Below are 19,504 nucleotides of genomic sequence, written 5' to 3'. Positions count from 1 at the left end.
GATATTAACCGTACGTAAAAACCTAGAAAAAAGTTGAAAGCAATTAAATGTATTTTTCTATTCACAATACATTGACTTTCGTTTAAATATACTTCATGGTTGATTGGTATGATAAAAAATCACAACTAGTATCAAGTTCTCGTTGAGGATCAAAACAATTATAGTGTGCTGTGGCCATATGAGTTACATAGCTCGTTCACAACATCCAAAAATAAATATTTTTATTGTAAAAACTAACTCCTGGTACTTACATTATAATTATAGAAAAACGAGATAAAATTTATGTTTTTTTATGTCCAAGCGCGTGCTCACCCTAAAGTTCAATAGAATAAAGTCATGCAAACAATGTTAATAAGCATTGTCCCATAATGATATGATATATTATTTCGATATTTAACCAGGAAAGCTTTCAAAAAAACGTATGGATTTAATTAGTTTTAGCAAGTTTTTGCCTCTATAATTTTAGTTTTATCCTCTGTAAAAATGACAGAAAAAAGTCAAAAAGCATAATGATTTTCTGACCTCAACCACATTGAAAAAGCCAGATATTTGAAATTTGTTGTCAAAAAAGCCAATCTGGCATTCTTGTACGTATGTAAGTTTTTGTATTAAGTATAGAAAATGCCGTATATTGTCTGGTCAAAAAGGGATCTGAAATACATTATTATACACTGTCATTCGATTAAACACCAAAATTAAACACCTGAAAGGGGCGAAATGTCAGCACGTTTAAAATTAAACATGTTTAAATTTCAGGTGTTTAGGGCTAGTATTCAGTGTTTCCAAATCAATTCCACAAAAATTTCATTGGGTAAACCATTTTATTGCGCGAAAAAGGTGAAAAACAACACAAAAAGCTCAACACAGTGAAAGTTTCAAAAAATGTAAAACTTGGAAAAGAAAACTACACATTAAAAATTGAAGTGCTTACATTAAAAAGGAAAAGGAGTAGGATAACGGAAAACTTACATAATACACAAAATAACATGTTGGAAATGGAGACAATGAAAGTGTTAATGCAAACAAAAATATATATGCAACAAAAAATAAAAAAGTAAATAAAAACAACAAAAAAATATATATATTTTTTAATATTTATAATTTCTACACTTGGCAAATTTTCAAGGTTGGGCCTTAAGTAGGTGGTTTAAAAAAATACAAACACAGAGCAACTTAAAGTTAATTGATAACTTAAATCCTGTGCATATTAACAGGCTCGAATATCAATGAAATATAACTTAACAATTTGTTCAAAAGTGCTGTTCTTCCGCTAAGTCTAATTTAACAGCCATTCCATCCACTAATATACAAATGCAGAAATGCTGATGTGATGTACAAAGGTTAGCCCAATAAAGGCCTTGAAGAGCTTTTCTTTAAGACGAGTTGAGCATGGCTGCCTAGAAAATAAAATTTAGATCAATATAATATACTGCAATAATTAAATTATACACTGTCACTGAACAACTTTTTTTTTTATTTGCCTAACATAGTAACAATTTGAAGTTACCATCCAGAACCACTACATGTAATGTCATAAAAACATGTTTTAGTCTGTCACTAATCACCACAAAACATATTATTAAGACATGCACTAATTTGTAGCATTAGGAAATGTTTTATTTATGTTACACTGTAACTCAAGGGTGGGCAACTTCTCCGGTTGGCGGGCCAGATATGGGAAAATGAAGTACTTGGCGGGCCGGATTAAGTACTGCCAAATCTTGCATATTTTGTCGCATAATGGCCACTAATGTTGTACTCTTTACACACGGCCACACTTTCATTGCACATTAAACATACTGATTACTTCCCGACATGAAGAAAAATAAACTAAGTTCAGAACTTAGTAAACCGAAAATCAGTTTGTTTGGAACTTAAAGGAATAAGATAACAATATTTCGCTACTAAAAGCATCATAAGTATAATGATTTTAGTTGCGAAATGTGGATCATTTAAGGCCTGAAGCTGTCTACGGGCCGCTTAAAATCCTGTATGTTGCCCGCCCCTGCTGTAACTGAATGACAGTGCAATGATTGCGAAACAAGTTCATTTTTATTGTAATTGATATCTTCATAACCAACTAAAATTAAAAAAAAGGTTCACCCTACTTTGAAAACAAATTAAATCATTATTTCATACAAAAAGTAAATATGTGTGCCAGATTATTGTATTGGACATTATGTGCTATTAAAATTTGTGCTTAAACTAGTGATACACAATGTAACCCCCAAAAGTTGCCCATTACTGGGACATTCAGACCAGACACTATACACAACACATATAAATTAAATGTATTTTCCACAAATTTAAAAAAAATTGAGTTTGTTTACCTTGTGATCCATATTCTTTTGTTGATTTCCACTTGCACTTTGTCACAGACTTTTATTTTCCCATCTTGCACTTTGCAGTTAAAATTGCTGGAAATAAAGAAAATTATGTAAACTATATAATTTATTAAAGGGCCATTAGCATTCCAAAAGACTACAGATTAAATTTTACATTTAAAACTTCAATGTAAGATTTAAATAATGGAAATGATAAATTCAAACTAAAACAAAAAAAGCACCTCAGAAATTTTATAGATTAAAAAAACATCAAAATTGGCGAAAATGCTGGAACAATATGTAACATATTTTTTTACATATTCTATGATGAAAGATTCTAAGCAAAAACTTATATATTAGCCAATTTCGAAAGGCAATAGTTTTCCTCGCTGGCCGCTACATATGAAATAAAAGCCAAATGCGAATAAACTATTTTCATGTAAAACATGTAAGTAAAATGTAATTACATTTTAACCTTGATCGTCCGTGAAGTTGTTTTTGAAGTCGAAAAGAGCAATTTGTTTGCTGTCATTGATTTCCCTGAAACAAAGCAGTGTAATTAAGTATCTTTAATAATAATAAATTGTTAAAAGCATACTCGATTGTTTAACAGAAAAATTAAATTTCTATTTAAAAGCATACAAACCTTAAATGTTTCATCTAAGTTAATCCTTTAATGTGTACAAAGTGTAAAGCCATGAATCATCATGAAATAGTATTTTACAACTTTCATTGCTTTTGGATTGATAAATGAAATACCTATAATTCTGAAACAAAAACCACAATTCAGTCACTTCATTTTCCAAGACATGGCTTTTGTAACATACATTTCAGATTCTCAACCTGACAGTCTTGCACAGTTAATAAAACATTATTACTACACATTTATCAAAAGTATATTAAAGTACATATGTCACCACTATACACATTAGTATTTGTTTAACATAAATGTTAGTAACTCGAAAGCCAAATATACGCAAAACCGGCTTTAACAGTAATGTATAACTTGTAAAAGTTCTAAGCATTTTCTCTGTTTGAGGTTCCAATATCCCGCGTTCGTCACACGCCAGTGCGTTGTTCAGCGGACCGAATCAATTTCAAATACCTTATGATTTATTTATTGAATGAAATTTATATGTACGCAGAAAATTGTATTGAAACAAAACATAATTACTATAATTAGTTAAAATATATCGTAAATCAAACACTTAATAAAGAATACTTACTGTTCGTCATATGTCAAACCAGATAGGCTTGGTCAAACAATTTAATCTTGAAAAATATATAAGCTTTATTGCGATACAGCTTTCCTTAGAATAAATCTGTGCCGTAGATTGTTTTCATCGCGCGTTTTTTTATTGCTGGCGCAATTTAAGTAGGTCATGGCGGCACAAGACCGCACAGCCTCGCTTTGTGCTTTGGTACAAAGCTATAGGCAAGCTACATTAATGAAAACAAATATTGGATTAAATGGCACGTTGAGCACACTAACCCGTATATTTATTATTTCCACATTTACAAAAATAAAATAATGCCAAATAGGCCGAACAGATTTTAAGTTAGGAAACCATGACTTAAGTCATTTTGTTTATTGTGATCTGTCACGGCCATATATGCTAACTTGTTAAATATTTGACGAAATCGATAGACGCAATCGTACATAAAACAACCGCTCAGTGCTTTAAAATAACAATACCTCTCTCAACAACATCCCATCACATCAACATAAATGGCTTAAGCTATAACTTTGCAAGAATGCATCGAATTAAACACGTCTAACAATCAACGTGTTAAAATATCAAGTGTTTAATCGTCAACATGTTTAAAATCGTTAATTGTGCTTAAAATCTCCCAATATTCGTTGTTAAACACGTCAAAATATCAGGTGTTTAGCATAAAATCGTTCAGGTGTTTAGAATTTAAACATCAAAATTCAAATTAAACACAAAGGTGTTTAAATTAGGTGTTTAAGTGTTTAGAATTTAAACGTGTATAGACCGTTTTGGTGTTTAAATTTAAACACCGTTCTGACAGTGTATATAATACAAAGTGTGACTTTTTTAAAAAGAATGCAATATATTTCTTTATTTGCCAAGCTGGTGTAGGAATAAATAATGATGATAGGTTATGCAAGTGTAATTTAATGGTACAAGTGTAATTTAAGATAAAACGTAAATGCAAAAAAGTTTTATTGAAATCAGAAGCGGACTGGGTTAAATTGCTTGGTGGGCCTTATGCCGCCCGCGGGTTTCATTAAGTTCATTAATTTCTAGATGAGAGCATCCTTTTGCGGCAAAACATGCTAAAAGATCGTATTGAAAAAGTTGTGATAAATTTCCTTTACTGAATATGTGTTGGTTTTTACGGTCGGTTTGATAATTTAAGAATTCTACGATGTATACTTTTTCTATAAAGCTTCGGACAAAAATCGGTCTGAAACATTTAACGGCAAAAACAAGATATGTCCCGAAAATAAGTCGGCCCATATAACTAGAAATAAAACCAACTAATCGGGGGTGTGGTTGTTGTATATTTTGTCAGGGGGGTTACTTTCAGGGCTTGGTGTTTTTTTTTTTGTTTTTTTTAAATACAATTTAAGTAGATAATGCGTACAAGCATGTTATTACACTTTGGTCAGCTAACATGTTTAAAAAGCAAATATTATCATTCTCTTAAAATGGTTTAACGTCCATGGTTTGCTATACTTTTGCCAACTTTTCCTGGGTAAATTTTTACCATGGCTTGGTCCGAGCAATCACAGTTATAACAGACTTTAAATCTGTAGTTTCAAACAATATGAAAAACACTTTTATGTGCCTAATACGCAAACTATAGTTGTTTAGGCCTGATGTTGGTATGTTGGTCGGAGCAACATGCACAACAGGTGCTAACTGCCGACAGAGAGGCGTACACTGCCTCAAGATTTCGCATTTAAATTTGCAGCGGTGAATACATCCTATTGACACTTGATTATTAGGCGAAGCTTATCACGAAAAAATTGGTCGCCCGAAAAAACGCTGAAGCCGCATTGAAAGCAAGTATTATAAATGAGTCGCCGATATTCTGCTTTGAACATAGCAAACAATAGCAAACCATATGAAACCAAAAAAGAATAGCGGCAAAAATAAGATATGTCCCGAAAATTAATTTTCTGCCCATATAAATAAAACCAATTATTAACAAGATATGTCCCGAAAATAAATTTTCGGCCCATATAAAAAGTACGCCTTTTTGCACAGTTTTTTAAACCTTCTAAAACAGAGTCCAAATTTCAATTTGCACTAATTCCCTCAAGCCCAAATGAGACATTACTACTCGTGGAGGAATTCAAGATTACCTTTCAATCGTTCGTTATTGGCAATCTAGGTAATCAGCATTCATTAACGTTTTTTCGAGAGATATAAATTACCTCGTATCGCTAATTTTAAGTGAGGGTTTCGACAATCTAAATTTTGCAAAAAATCAAATTAAACACATTATTGGTAATTAAGGGCCGAAAATAACTATCATGGTGGGTCAACCAATTAGATTAGTGTTGTTTGCGGCCTTCACAGCAGAATACATGAGTGCTAAGAAAGCATGAACAGGTTTTGGGGGGCAGTTTGGCACAAACGTTTTAAACCATAAACTATAACCAAAACAATTTACAGACGTTTGTTGTTTATTGTTTTGCAACTTTTAAAACTGTTATCCAGAAAAAATACGGGTTCGCATGCAACTAAATAAATTTTATTCAGATTTGATGTACTGTATTTCTTTTTAATTTATTTTCGGATTTTATGCATAAAATTTGATAAAACGGTAGCCATAGAGGTAATGCCTTGGTAACGTAAGTGGCGTTGGACACTTGAGGTATAGTCGTTTGCAAATCTTATAGTCATTTCGAAACCGAAAATGCTGAGTGCCGAATTCGGTGTCATCCGACAAGAAACAAACACATTCTTTGTTGTCACGCGATCTTATGGTGAACCCCTTGCAGTGCAAAAGCTGTTTACCGCTTAGTCAGTCAAGCAGAAAAGGGGCAAAAATGGTACAAACGGAAAAGGTCAAACCGGGGGTGGTCTGGTTGTAATCGTCAAAAATGGGTGGCTAGCACTGCGGGAAGCCAATGTAAGCTGGCCTTCTGACCAACCGGTCATAAAATAAACGCGAATCACTGAAAATATTAACTGAGAAAGATCTATGATTGTAGTTCGACGGAAATGCTTACAAAAGTAGAACAAAAAAGTTTAGCTAAAAGTCTTACTTTATTCAGTATTGTGCGTTATAAGTGCTTGCTCGTAGACGAATTGCCTGACGATAAACAACTAACTTTGAAATACATAAAAAAACGTGTTAACGTGATTTTTGTATAATATGACCTCTCACACCTTTTAACTATTAGGACTTCAACATTGCCATATATAAAATAGGTATGGGTTATACATATATTTGCTGTGTATATGTAGCCTTCGATAGACAAATAGGCATATACTTACTTTTATGCGAACTTCGCCACCAAACAACTATAGTTTAGGCCGGATTTAAATGACACGTGTGTTGGACAGCACTTTTTGCATCTTCAACAAGATTTGCAAAATTTGCTGTTCATCTTTGTTTTTCGTTATAGCTTGTTTACAATTTTTGTCTATAGCTAATTGTTAAAAGCAAGCATCAAAATGGGGATGATCTTGAAAGGTTTGCTCCTCGCCAGCTTCGCCGCAATCGCCATGGGTCTGATGTGCAACTCTGGAAGGAAAAACTTCGCTGTGGACGAGGTTACTCAGGTTGAGTGTAACACTGCCTGTGTTAAGAGCCACTACACGGTGTTAGCAAAACGCGCAGGTGATACAACTAATGTTACGTTTAAAGAATTTAGCTAAAATTTTAGGATAATAATATTCACGGGCAGTAAAACAAAAGTAAAAAAGACTCAACAACAACAACAAATACGAAGCTATTAATTTTATGAAACTTTTTTTAAATCCTCTACTACATTGAATCTTTTTAGTTGATACTGCCAAAGTGTCTTGTTCGATCTTGATTTATATATAGCTCACATTATTTACTCATATGCTAAACTTAGTGCGTTTATGCTTTTAGAAAACATTTATAGAAGTACAAAAAGATTTGTTAAACCTTAGCAAAACGTTATACGCATTACGCGCTATTGATTGGTGTATATGCGCATTACGCAGTAAAGCAGTGATTCCCAAACTGTGTGCCGTGGCACGCTAGTGTGTCACGATGGATTGTCAAGTGTGCCGCGAAACTTTTTGTAATTTTGGAAAATAAGTTATTTCAATTACCAATAGGCACACACGCAAGTACTTTAGACTTAAATACGAACCATCTATTACAAATTAATCGTATTGAGGCATTTACACAATTATAGTTTGTCATGTGTAAAGGGCGATTGTAAAATTACTCTATTGTTGTTCTGTTAAAAGTGTGCCACGAGCCAAAAATTTGGGAACTACTGCAGTGAAGTATTCCGCTTGGCAAAAAACAATTTTGTTTGTTTTTTCAATAGATTTTTATACAATGTCGCAGGTAAAAAAGTGAGATTTGCTCAGACCGAATTGACGTGTGCCGACGGCGACAACAATGTGTGCAAGAACAGGAAAAAACGATGCCAACAGATTAGGCGACTTATGAAAACTAATGCAGGCAGCTTGCCGTTCAAAAAGATGCGCGCCAGGTATGCCGTTCGCAACATTTACACCCAACGCAAAAATTCGCGAGGGTTAATGTCAGACGATGAAAAGCATTATATTTTCACTCGATAAAAATATGTTAATTTTGCAAATCGGCTGTGAAAGCCAAAAAAACAGCTGTAAAAGCAAAAAAATTCCATCCAATTTGGCCTACTACCTTTACATTATTCTAAACCAGTGGTTCTTAACCTTTTTTCAGCCGCGCCCCCCTTTGGTAATTTTCTCATGCCTTGCGCCCCCCTATGAAAATATTTCGACATTTTGCAATTGAATATCACTGAGAAAACAGGAAAATAGTGTAGGGTGTCGTTGGTCGCGCGAAGCGCGAAAAATTTTGAGTTTTATTTGGTCGAATTGGCTAAACTGCAACCGAAGAGGCGTTTCGCATTGGGCACACAACAAATTACGCGAGCTCGACACATTGATTTTATCAAGGGCGATAGCTTTTATCGTTTATCTACAAGTTAATTTAATAGGGCGGTGATACCGTAGATTTTCTAAAAGGGTATTAGAAGATTCGCGCGCAGCGCGAAAACTTTTGCAGTTTTAATGTTAAAGTTGGCAAAAAACAGAGTTTGTATGTAGGAATTATGCCTAACCCAAATGAAACCATTAAAATCACTGCAAAAAGTTAAAATATTGAAGTCGAGTTCGCGCCCCCCTAAGAAATCCTTGGCACCCCCCTAGGGGGAAATTATAATTTTTTTTTTAAATAATTACTTTATACCAATATGGATATATCTGGCCTATAATATCAGTAAACCGTCCATCGGTCTTTAATATCCGTATAACTCTAAAAAAAAAAACATATTCATGGTTGATTCTTCAAATTGTTATAAGGCATTTAGGCCTTCAACTTTTTTGATTAAACGCGGGCCATAGTTTTGTAACTTGGCTATATAATTCAATTATTACAAACGTGCTATGCTTCTAATTCATACAATAATGCAACTTTATAAAAAAATAAATAAAAAAGATATCTGTCAGAAACCAAATATGTTTATAACGTTAACAGCAGATAACGATCCGCTCGCAAATGACGCTTCGTCTGTTGTTTCGCCTGAAAAGTCGCTTAAAATAAATTTCACAATTTAAAGTTCTAAAGACAGTTGAAAGTTGTCAATCAGTTTCAAACACTGCTTTAGGTAGTGTTTTTTAGGTTACTAAAGTGCTTTACACGCATAAAAATATATATTATTAAGCATTCGTTGTCGCTTTCATTTAAGGTAAAAAGAATCGGAAAATCTTCAGGTTATATGTTTGTCTTTTTATAATCATCGCCAAATTAAAGTATAGCTTGCTTTTTTAAAGTAGGCTTATAGCTTTTGCTTTTTTTTGCCAATACAACTAATATAGTTATAACAACAGATTCTAGCTGAAGGAAATCGGACCACATATATTTTATACCATCCTTTGTCATGTTGCTGTTTCATAAGTTGGTCTACGAGGTTTTATAGTTACGTGTTATATTCCTACTCGTAAAACTGCTTTGTTACACATAAACCTATAGGATAGCCATAGATCGATTCTGATTTACTCCTACTTATCATAGTCAGTGGTGGTAAAAAACATTATCGTATTGACTTGACTATAAGTAGTTCTCAGATAAATTGAGGCCTATGTTGTAGAATTAAATGTCTTCTGGCTAAATAACAAAACCTTTCAAGGTCCCATACATCTGTTGTTCCACAAATTTACATAAAACAGTACTGAAAGAAAACCCTAAAAGTTGCTGCTGTCCCACTAGCAGTTCTAGCATGGTACTGAATGCAAATCTTACAAGTTATCGGGCATTTCACGGACTTTAGCGGACCGCTTGTGGTCCGCCGACCGCAGGTTGGACGCCCCTGTTATAAATGGAAAGGCAATACATTGTAAAACGTTGGAGTCTGTTGCTTTGCAAATTTACCCGAATGTTTACACAGATTTACCCCCAAGGGGTAGTGACAGAACACCTTGTTTAACTTGCGATGTTAAAACACACTTGTTTCTCGCGCGTTTAAGGAGATGCCGTACGAGATGTTGCCGGAGGTCGCTGTGCAACATACCCAGTGGTAGTTACCAACTGCATTCGAAGATTACTATTCCAGCAACGCCAAGCCCGACCTCAATGTTATCGCCTAGCAGCAGCAGCAGCCCTGCATCATCGTCGGGCAGTTTTATTTGCAAAGCTGGTAGCAAAAACTACGTCCAGGACGCCGTTTATGACGTACCTTGCACCACGTCATGCCAGAGAGTGGAGATGGAAGTGCATGCCATGGGCAGCGGTGGGTTAAGCTTGTGTTTTATTCAAAACATAATTGAGGGTCAAGTTATAATTAATTTATATTATTAATCTATTTTATTATCAAGCTTGATCAGAAATTGCAAGTCCAAAAAGGTCTAGTAGATCGACAACATCTTGATTAAACAACAAAATGTTGCTCGTGCCCAATCACTACTGCAGTGGGCGATCAATTTAGGGTCGCGACCAATAAGTTTAAAAGCACGAATAATTTTTAAAGTCTTATAAAAATGTTTCAAAATTTTATACTGATATGTTGGTTTATGGTGTACTGGTTTTCAATGAAACACTATTGCAAAAAACAAGTCCTCTTTGCTATATGTTACAACAACAAATGCATGCAAAAACAGAAAACGAGAAAGAATGAACAACGGTCAAGCATTAGGCTTAAAGGCAGCTGAAAGTTTTAACAAACTTAACGTAATAGCGGACTATTTTGCGAAACCCAGTAAAATAGATAACCCTGGTTAAATTGCCAATAATTTGTTTTAAAATTGTTTTAGGGACTTGGTTCAGTTTCCACCAGACTGCGTTCAGCTGTGCCACGCCACTCGAGTGTGTGCATAGAGATTCGTCCCAAACGTGCAAAAACATGCGTTCCATCATTGACGGTATTCAGTCATCCTTTCCAGCAGGTCTGCACGTCACAGTGAGGTAAGTTGACCGTCGGAATTTTAAGCAAAAGCACAAATGGATGTCATTAGTTGTCAATGTAATCGACCGCAGCAAATGTGTATTAAGCAGTGTTATTGGACAAAACGCACCTGTTTGTCAATCCAAGTTTTGTTTATAAAAACTGGTTTGTAGTGTGCAGTGGCAGTGGGGCATGCGGCTGAGGCATATACATTGATTTGGGCGAAAATGGACTTAAATAGCAGAAGTATACTTCAAAAAGTATATCCGTTAAACAGTTTTAACATTCTGGCTTTATAAAATACACAAAGCAAGGTATTTAAAATATTTATAATAAAAAGTGCGGCCGGCATAAAATCATTCTGATAATCATAATGTATTATGCAGTGTAGAATAAAAAATATTAATTTTTTTTGGGTTTGGATGATTTAAATAGTTATATGTAAAAGCATGTTAGGTTATGAAAAGTTCCTATATGACTTCCATATTTCGATAAAATCTCATTTAGGATCTATATTATAAGCAACAATAGTGTCGCAAATCACTATAGGTCTAGCTGAGCTCAAGATAATGGTAGCAGTATTATACCCACAAATTATCGGTTACCATCAAATCGAAAGGGTTGATCTTTTTAACTTAATTATTGGATAAGATATTATCAAACACTTGTTCTGGATATAGCGTATTACTGTAATTATCGCTAATATAACTTTTAGCATTTTTGACCCTCTTATACTGATTTCGTTTTACCTTCTTACACTTTATGCTTCTAATTCAATCTTATCAGGAACTGCCAAGAAGATTGTTGCAGCACTGACAACTGCAACGCACCACTGCCTTCAACGGCCTACATATTGGACCTAAATCCGAGCAGCTACGCCGAAACCAGCACACTCATTGCCGAAACAATTCCCCAGTTTACTCAAAGCACTTTGTCGGGAGCGTTCGTCCCAACTCAATTGCCTTTCGTTCCGCCTAGTGGCGGGGTTACGTCTTGCAATAGCGGCGCCAAAAATTATGCGGTCGACAATGTCCACGAGGTCCCCTGCCAAACCGCTTGCTTATCTATGGAGGGAGATTTTGTCGGAAAAGTAAAGTACGGTAAGGAAAACTGTACCGGTTCATAAATTTATTATATTCATGGCACTTGGTACAGACAACCTCATATTGAAATTAAAATGAACTTAAAATGGGTTAAGTCGCAGTTGTTATACACGTTTGAGTAATTGAGTATGTAACTTTCATAATGTATTTAACCATTTATAATTTTATGTTTTCTCCAGTTACGAACATAACTAAGAAAACTATGTGACGCAATCCTTTTCCAAAAACTTTGTTTCAAATTTCAGCCGGCGAGATTAGCTTTCACCAAACCACATATCAATGTGTCGTGGCGGACGAATGTGTGAACCAGAAACGTTATTGCGAAACGATCCAGACTGGCCTTCAACGCATGTCATCAGATGCTGGCATTTCCGACATGACCATGAGGTAAGTTTAAATGTGCGACAAACACAAAGAATAGTTGTTTTGTGAAATAATCGTGAAGACGTGGCTAGTTCTTGTTTGTAAAGGTATTTGAATGGGTTCATTTACGAGCCCACGGTTTGATCTTTAACCCTTTTCCGCTTTAATATTCATGCTTTGAGACTTAATAAAAACTTTAAGTTTAAAAAAAAATTTCTAAATTTCAAAGAAGCGCTTTCTGCAGCATATTTGTAAACACGTAATTCTCAATCCAAACAGGGGAAATACCTATACGGTTACAATAAGGCAATGAAATGATAAAAGTCTCGGAAACTAATTATTTTTAAAAGTTACAAAATTTACTTCTATAACAACCAGTTTAGGCATTATAAATCCTAAAAAAATAAGCAGTACGCTTTGAGAAAACATCTTGAGGTAAGTTATTAGCTAAAATTCAAAAGCACGAACACCGGAGGTTAAACTTACACGGTTATATGGAATTTGCAGAAACTGTAGAGTCGACTGCTGTTACTCAAGTAACTGCAAGGCTCCAGATCCAAGTAGGGAATACAAACTCAACTTTGGAAAATTCAGCGGTCTGATTCCACCTACACAGCAGCCTGCTCTGAGCACCGCTAAAACTGCAGATAGGCTTGCTGAAGTTATTACCAGATCCACCACGGTTTCCCCTTAATTACTTCGGCGTACACACAGTCCGTTGTCACATTAACATTTATTGGATGAGAGTAGCTATACTTTAAAATCTTGAGAATATGATTTTCTGTAAATTTCATCAAATTGAGTTTGTTTTTCACCGATTGCCCCGAAACTTTCGTCTGTGTGCTCCTTTTTCGCTATTGGAAAGCTGAAATCAAAGAAAACTTGTGACCCTTTTAACTGTAAAATGTCGAACCTTGTTTCCTAACCAGACTACCTGTATAGTTAGAAAAATCGAGATACCTTAAATTATTTTGTAATCTCATGTTACGCAACCTGAATGGAACAAGATGGTTTCACATATGATGCAAGGTAAAATAGTAAACATACTTAACACACTTTATTATTACTTATGTTTTCGCTTTCTGTAAACATCGTAGGGAGAGTAAAGAATGTCCGTCGAGCGATCATTTTTTATTTGTTTACTGATTTTACAAGTGAAATTTGTTTGTAATAAATGTAAGCTAACCAATTCTGGACTTTTTTTAATAGTTTTTCCTATTTTACCCCTTACTGCCAGGGGCGAGTTCAGGATTATTGTTTAGGGTAGGGAGGTATATTATTTTTCGGTGATAACGTACACAGTCACGTGTTAATAGACGTCAGAAAGCAATTAATTTAAAGAAACCCGCTGTTCTCGAGAGAGCTCGTTAACAAATATATATGAAGATATTGTAGGAAGCTTAACCCTCGGTCGATAATGAGGCAGGCGTAACGTTGGTAAAAGAGTCGGGGTCAGAGTTGATGGAAGAGGTGGAGAAAGAATTAGTGGAAGAGGTGGAGGAATAGTTGGAAGAAGAATGAGAGGGAAAGTCAGTGGAAGAGTTAGTAGAACAAAGTTTGAAGAGAAGTGTTAGAGGAGAAGAGTAAGGAAAAAACAGCGCATATACTGAAAAATGTGCGCACATCTTTGGGCTTTTAAAAAATATTTTTCGCGGGCACATTTTCGCCCACATTGTGCACAAAATGCTCACATCCCCGTCTCCAAAGTTGTTTGTTTTCCAAATCAATGGTTCGCAACGGTCGGTCTGAACATATATCAAAAACAGTTATTTTAGGTTTTAAAGATTTAAGTGTTCTTTCATTGCATTGCGTTGGCAACAAAACGATATATACCTCTAAGGGGACACTATGGTTGTTTTTGTCAAAATTGTTTTTATTTATCAGCTTCCCCGTTATGCCGAACATATATAGCCATGTATTATTAAAAATATTGTTAGCCATGTATTATTAATATTCAAAGCGACTCTGTCACGCAAATGTTGTTTTAGGATCACCCATGTTACTTCATTGTACAGGGTGAAATAACAAGTAACATTTTTATACGTTATACATATGCGTATACTATGCATGCCCACATAGAAGCACATAACTATAAGTGCCTTAAAAACATAGTCCATACACTCTACGTTTATTCGAGCAGTTTTCGTCAAATTACTGCAGTGTAAAATAAAAACAATGGACCACCAAATATTACGTGTAATATCAAATTAGCCGTTGTATGGTTACGCTATCGGTATTTTCTTCGCTTTCAGATTCGATCCTTATATAAATGTAGTACAACATTGCACTACAAATATTTAGTCCTACGACTAAAAAGAAATGTTTAAAATAGCCATAATAAGAAAACTGTCTTTCACTTCCAGTCATGTTTTTACTCGAAATGTGCACTATATGCATTTAAACGTTTGCGTGGTGACAGTCCAACACTTTCGGTTGGCAATTCAAAACGACCTTTTTTTTGCGATGCTGCAATAACGACTTTGAGTTTAATGTAGGACACATGTAGCCTACGTTGTATAATCCGCATGACATATCGGATCAATCGATTTTCGATAATATATAGATAATTTGAGAGAATTCATCTGTATGCTGATCTGGCTGCGTTTGTAAATACATTGCGTTCGTGTACGTTTCACGTTTTGCAATAACCACTAGTATTGGACTTTGATCGATGCGGCAAAGTCTTCAATCACGTCCAAAGACAAGGCCGGGCCAATCCATCAATTTTATTGAAGATAAGCGCAAGCTAATTACTCTCGCAGGTAAGTCAAACGAGAACGCAATCTGGAGACATATGCGTCAGCCGTTACCTCAAACTTGCGAAGGTTGTGTGCTGCATGAGGGCGTTTTATTTTCCAAGGGCTAAAATCATTTTTACGATAAAATTGCACATCGTGTGGAAACGCCACGAAAACACGGTTGGAATGATTAATGCTCACTATTGTTTAAAGCAGCCACGAAAAGGCGAAAAAGTGAAAATAACCAAATAAATAGCCTCCTTTAGCGTATTTATCTGATTAAGTGTCACGTTCTGCTCGCGCACGTGTCCATCTGCGAAATCTTAAAAGGTTATACTGCGGGTAATTTCCCTATATGAAGCAATTCCCTTAATGCCCATTGCCCGGTGCAGTCGTACCGATTATCGCTGAGAGGTGTCCTAAAAATATAGACCTTCCGCATGACCTTCGACAAGTGCCAGTGCAACGCCGTTTCTAGTTAGTTGCGTCTTCTAAAAATCGTGTTTACATACCGCCTAATCTGTCTTTAATTTTGTTGTGTTTTGCATGGATGCTGCAGGCAATTAGCGAGATTTAATGATCATGTTTTGTTTGCGAATTCCAGCAAGGCGTACCTCTATGGAACCAGATAGCTGATAAACGCTTTTAGTAGCCTAATCAAACGTAGGCTAATAATTTGTTCAAGTAACCAGTGCTGCAAACAATTAAAAAAAAAACTTTGTTTAGCTACGAGATGAATTGTGTTTGTATATACTACGGTGATCGATTCTGAAAATGTTCCTAGTCGTGTTTCAACAAATATGACCTTCATATTTTATTTTAATATACCGGTCATCTGTCAAACCTCGCCTGTGTCCAATATATTAAAATCGATGCTTTATCACGTTTTAACATTGGTACAAATCGCCTTCATCGGAACTACAGGATAACAAAAAAATACTGGTGAAATTTTGTGGCCTCGTTTTTTGTCGCAGAATGTCGTTTCAAAGTTATCTAACTATTGTCCCACAAACATTGCATTTTGGTTTTTTTTAGTGCAGTTTTGGCGTCTATACCAGTCGGTCGAATTTATTTAACCCTACAATTTAGCAGTTATGTTATTTTTTAATAGTTTGTTTTTTGATGGACATCTTGAAGTACCTACATTGCAACGTTTTGATTGTCTATACTAGGATATTCAAAAAGTTCAAGGATAAACAAGTAGAATTGCTTGATCCATAACTGAACAAAACACATTTTTGTCCTATGCTTTATTTGATGTTTTCTTATGGGATAATTAAACTGAATTGTTTTTACATAATCTACAATTTTTCAGTGAACTATTTAAATTCTATGTATCCTGTTAAAATTTATCTAAACTTGCTCGGCAAAAATAGTAATGATTTTATCACCATAAATAGTAGTTTGCAGCGAACGCATAACTATCGCCAAGGCTTCCATTTTTTAGAGTAGGATGGTCTCCAAATTAAAACCCAGATTCAACAATTATGACAGCAGATACTTCAGTATTTCCCTGACTTCCATACGCATTTGAAGGTTACATGTACATTGTACAGTGTTTGGTACAGGTTTAGTCACATAATCGTATAGAAAGATAAACCACAAGGCATAAAAAAGTTAAAATTCGCGCAAAATTAACACGAAGTTAGTGGTCTACTCTCTGCGGCCCTTTAAATAAAACGCAAACCATATTTCGACTACAGATGTTTGCAATTTTGGTCCGGTATCTTTCAAAATAAGCCAAACACGTCAATAGCGCACACACGTTCACAATTATGAAACAATGTTGCACGATGGTAAATAATATACGCACATAGCTATAACATAAGTGAGAACAATCTCTGCTAAATACACACATCGATGCAAGCGATCGATTTCACTGGCTGATATCCAATTTGCCGGTTGACTTGATATTTTGCAAATCGATTTCATGCCGCACGTAGGTGGAAAAGAATTTGCCTCATCGATACGTCGTATCAGTGCAAGCATAATAAAGCCCGGGCGAGAGTTTCGAGAGATCAATTAAATACTGCGGAAAAAACGACGTTTATGCTGAACACGCGAAAAAGTGCGATGCGTTATGCTGGGACAATAAATGTGCATACTTGTGTACTGGTTTACGGAGATGATATTTGGTGATATTTTTTAAGGTCTGCTTGCTGGAAGAATTTAGATTTTGAAGAATTCGAAATTACGACAGATTAAGCAAAGGAAAGAGAATTTTTCAGATGTTATAATCCAACCATCGAGAATGAGTGGGCTTATTTTTGTCGTCTTAATGGTGGCGTTCACCGGATCAAGTAAGTACAACCTGTGTGCTAAAAGATTTTAGGGCACAAGTTTATTGGTTAGAAACAGCGAGCTAAAAATTGAGATGATTTGGCGTAATTAATTTTAATAAGTTTTTTGTTAAAGATGTTTCGCTATACCACTTGAACCTTGACCAATTTGTGAAAAATATTTATTTATTTTTGTTTACATTTGCAAATATTTTAGAAACAGTCTTTAAGACTTTAAGTCACATGTGCTGCTTTTAATTTATTATTCCCCGTTTTTTCAACGAAACCCGCTTGTTTCTTATATTAATCGGGTAAAAGCAAACTCGTGTCGCGGAACCACGCAAAAACCAATTAGAAATCCAGGGACATTAGTTCAGTAGTTTGTGAATAATTGATTTAAGCTTGCGTGTCCAGACTTTATTGTCTAAAAATCTGGATGCTATATCAAAACGTCATGTGCTGTAGGGATTGATTACGTTTGTTGCATGGGTCTCAGCTTTTTGGCGAAATATACCTTAATACCAAAAACACAATAAACCGTCGTACACTTTTACTATGCAAAGATTTGGCTATACTACCAACGCGTTTTTCAACAGCAGAGCTAATTGTTGAAACATTTGCTGAAATATTTTGTTGAATTTAGTTGTTTCAAATGGCAATTAGGTCGGTGAAAATGTGTGATTTTTCGCCGCATGACCCGTGTGACAGTGGTTAACTATCCATATTCTGCTAAATACCTAACGTTTATACATTGCAATATGCTACTGAAATGATGGCAAGCAAGTGTCGCCCCTTTCTCTATTTATTAGGCGTAAAACCTTATTACGTTTCACAGCCGAAATTTAACGGATGTATCATTTAAAACGTTTCTACTTTGTAGCACAGAGTGTTGTGTGAACAGTAAAACTATACTTGTCGACGACCTGGGTTGGGGGTATTACAGCCATTACGGCTATCAAGGTGGTTGGGTGAGATTTTCAAGGTTGCTCTAATTAACTGTTGGGGTAATATAGTCACTCTACTTACCTAGGAATCACATGTATTTCTAGCGGGAGCGTTAACTAACGTATACCGGCCAAAATTGTTTTAAAGTTTGGCTAAGTTGTATTTGTTGAAATATACATAAAGTGACACAATGTTAATTAAGGTGGTAGTACCTATACTACACCATCTTGGAAATGAAACACACCACTTTGTATTTGCAACTGAAAAAAATAAAAATACGTTTAAAGTTTTGACAATTAGGCTAAAGAAGTGATTTAAAATGTTCAAATAGACTTAACCAAAATATAAAAAAAATATAGTTTGGTATAAAAACAAAACAAAAATGTTTGACAGAAATAAAAAAATAGTTAAATTGGCCAGACTGCAATATTTGTTACCTGGAAATATTAGAAATACATAATAATCGGAAATCTTATTCTACAGGTACATCTTTGCGTTGTTTTCGATGCAAAATGATACCGAGCAAGTACCCGTACCCACCTTGCGTTGGCCCGAACGTCACAAGTGCGACACAAGTTTGCCAAGAAGGGGAACAGTGTGCAGTTATTGAAACAACGGACCTAGTCGGTAAGATGGCAAGTTGTTTTTTAGATTGACATCCCTGAGTAAGACTCTTTTTAGTCTGTACTCCTAAACATTCACAAAAGTTTACGACTGCCTAAGAAAACATGTGGAAAGTTCAAGAACAAAAGTTGTACAATTCACAAAAAGATTAAAGTTAGCGCAAACGATAAAACAATCGATTCCCCAAGCGCATAACCTTTATCATGTTTTCCTTAAATATAGGACGGTATTGCTTCGCAGAAACTTTCAAAATAAATGGCAAAGTTTTTGCATATTAGTAAAAGTTGGAAAATAAATGTTTGCAGTGTAATTATGCATTACCTTTACTAGAGTTCGAAAGACAATTTTAACTTTAAAGTGCAAATACATCCTCTGATTTGTTGTAGTAATGGGTTAACTAAGGCCTATGGACTTCAATCGGCTTGAGGCTTTTCAGGAGGGCCGTAATAACGGTTTTTGTAAAATATTTGGAAGTACCATGGTACCATAGTAATATCATGGTATGTATATAGGT

This window comes from Ascidiella aspersa, chromosome 2 (genome assembly GCF_963924565.1).
Source record: "Ascidiella aspersa chromosome 2, kaAscAspe10.2, whole genome shotgun sequence".
Classification (NCBI taxonomy): Eukaryota; Metazoa; Chordata; class Ascidiacea; order Phlebobranchia; family Ascidiidae; genus Ascidiella; species Ascidiella aspersa.
The sequence above is the reverse complement of the archived record's forward strand: the minus strand, read 5'-3'. Positions refer to the sequence as shown.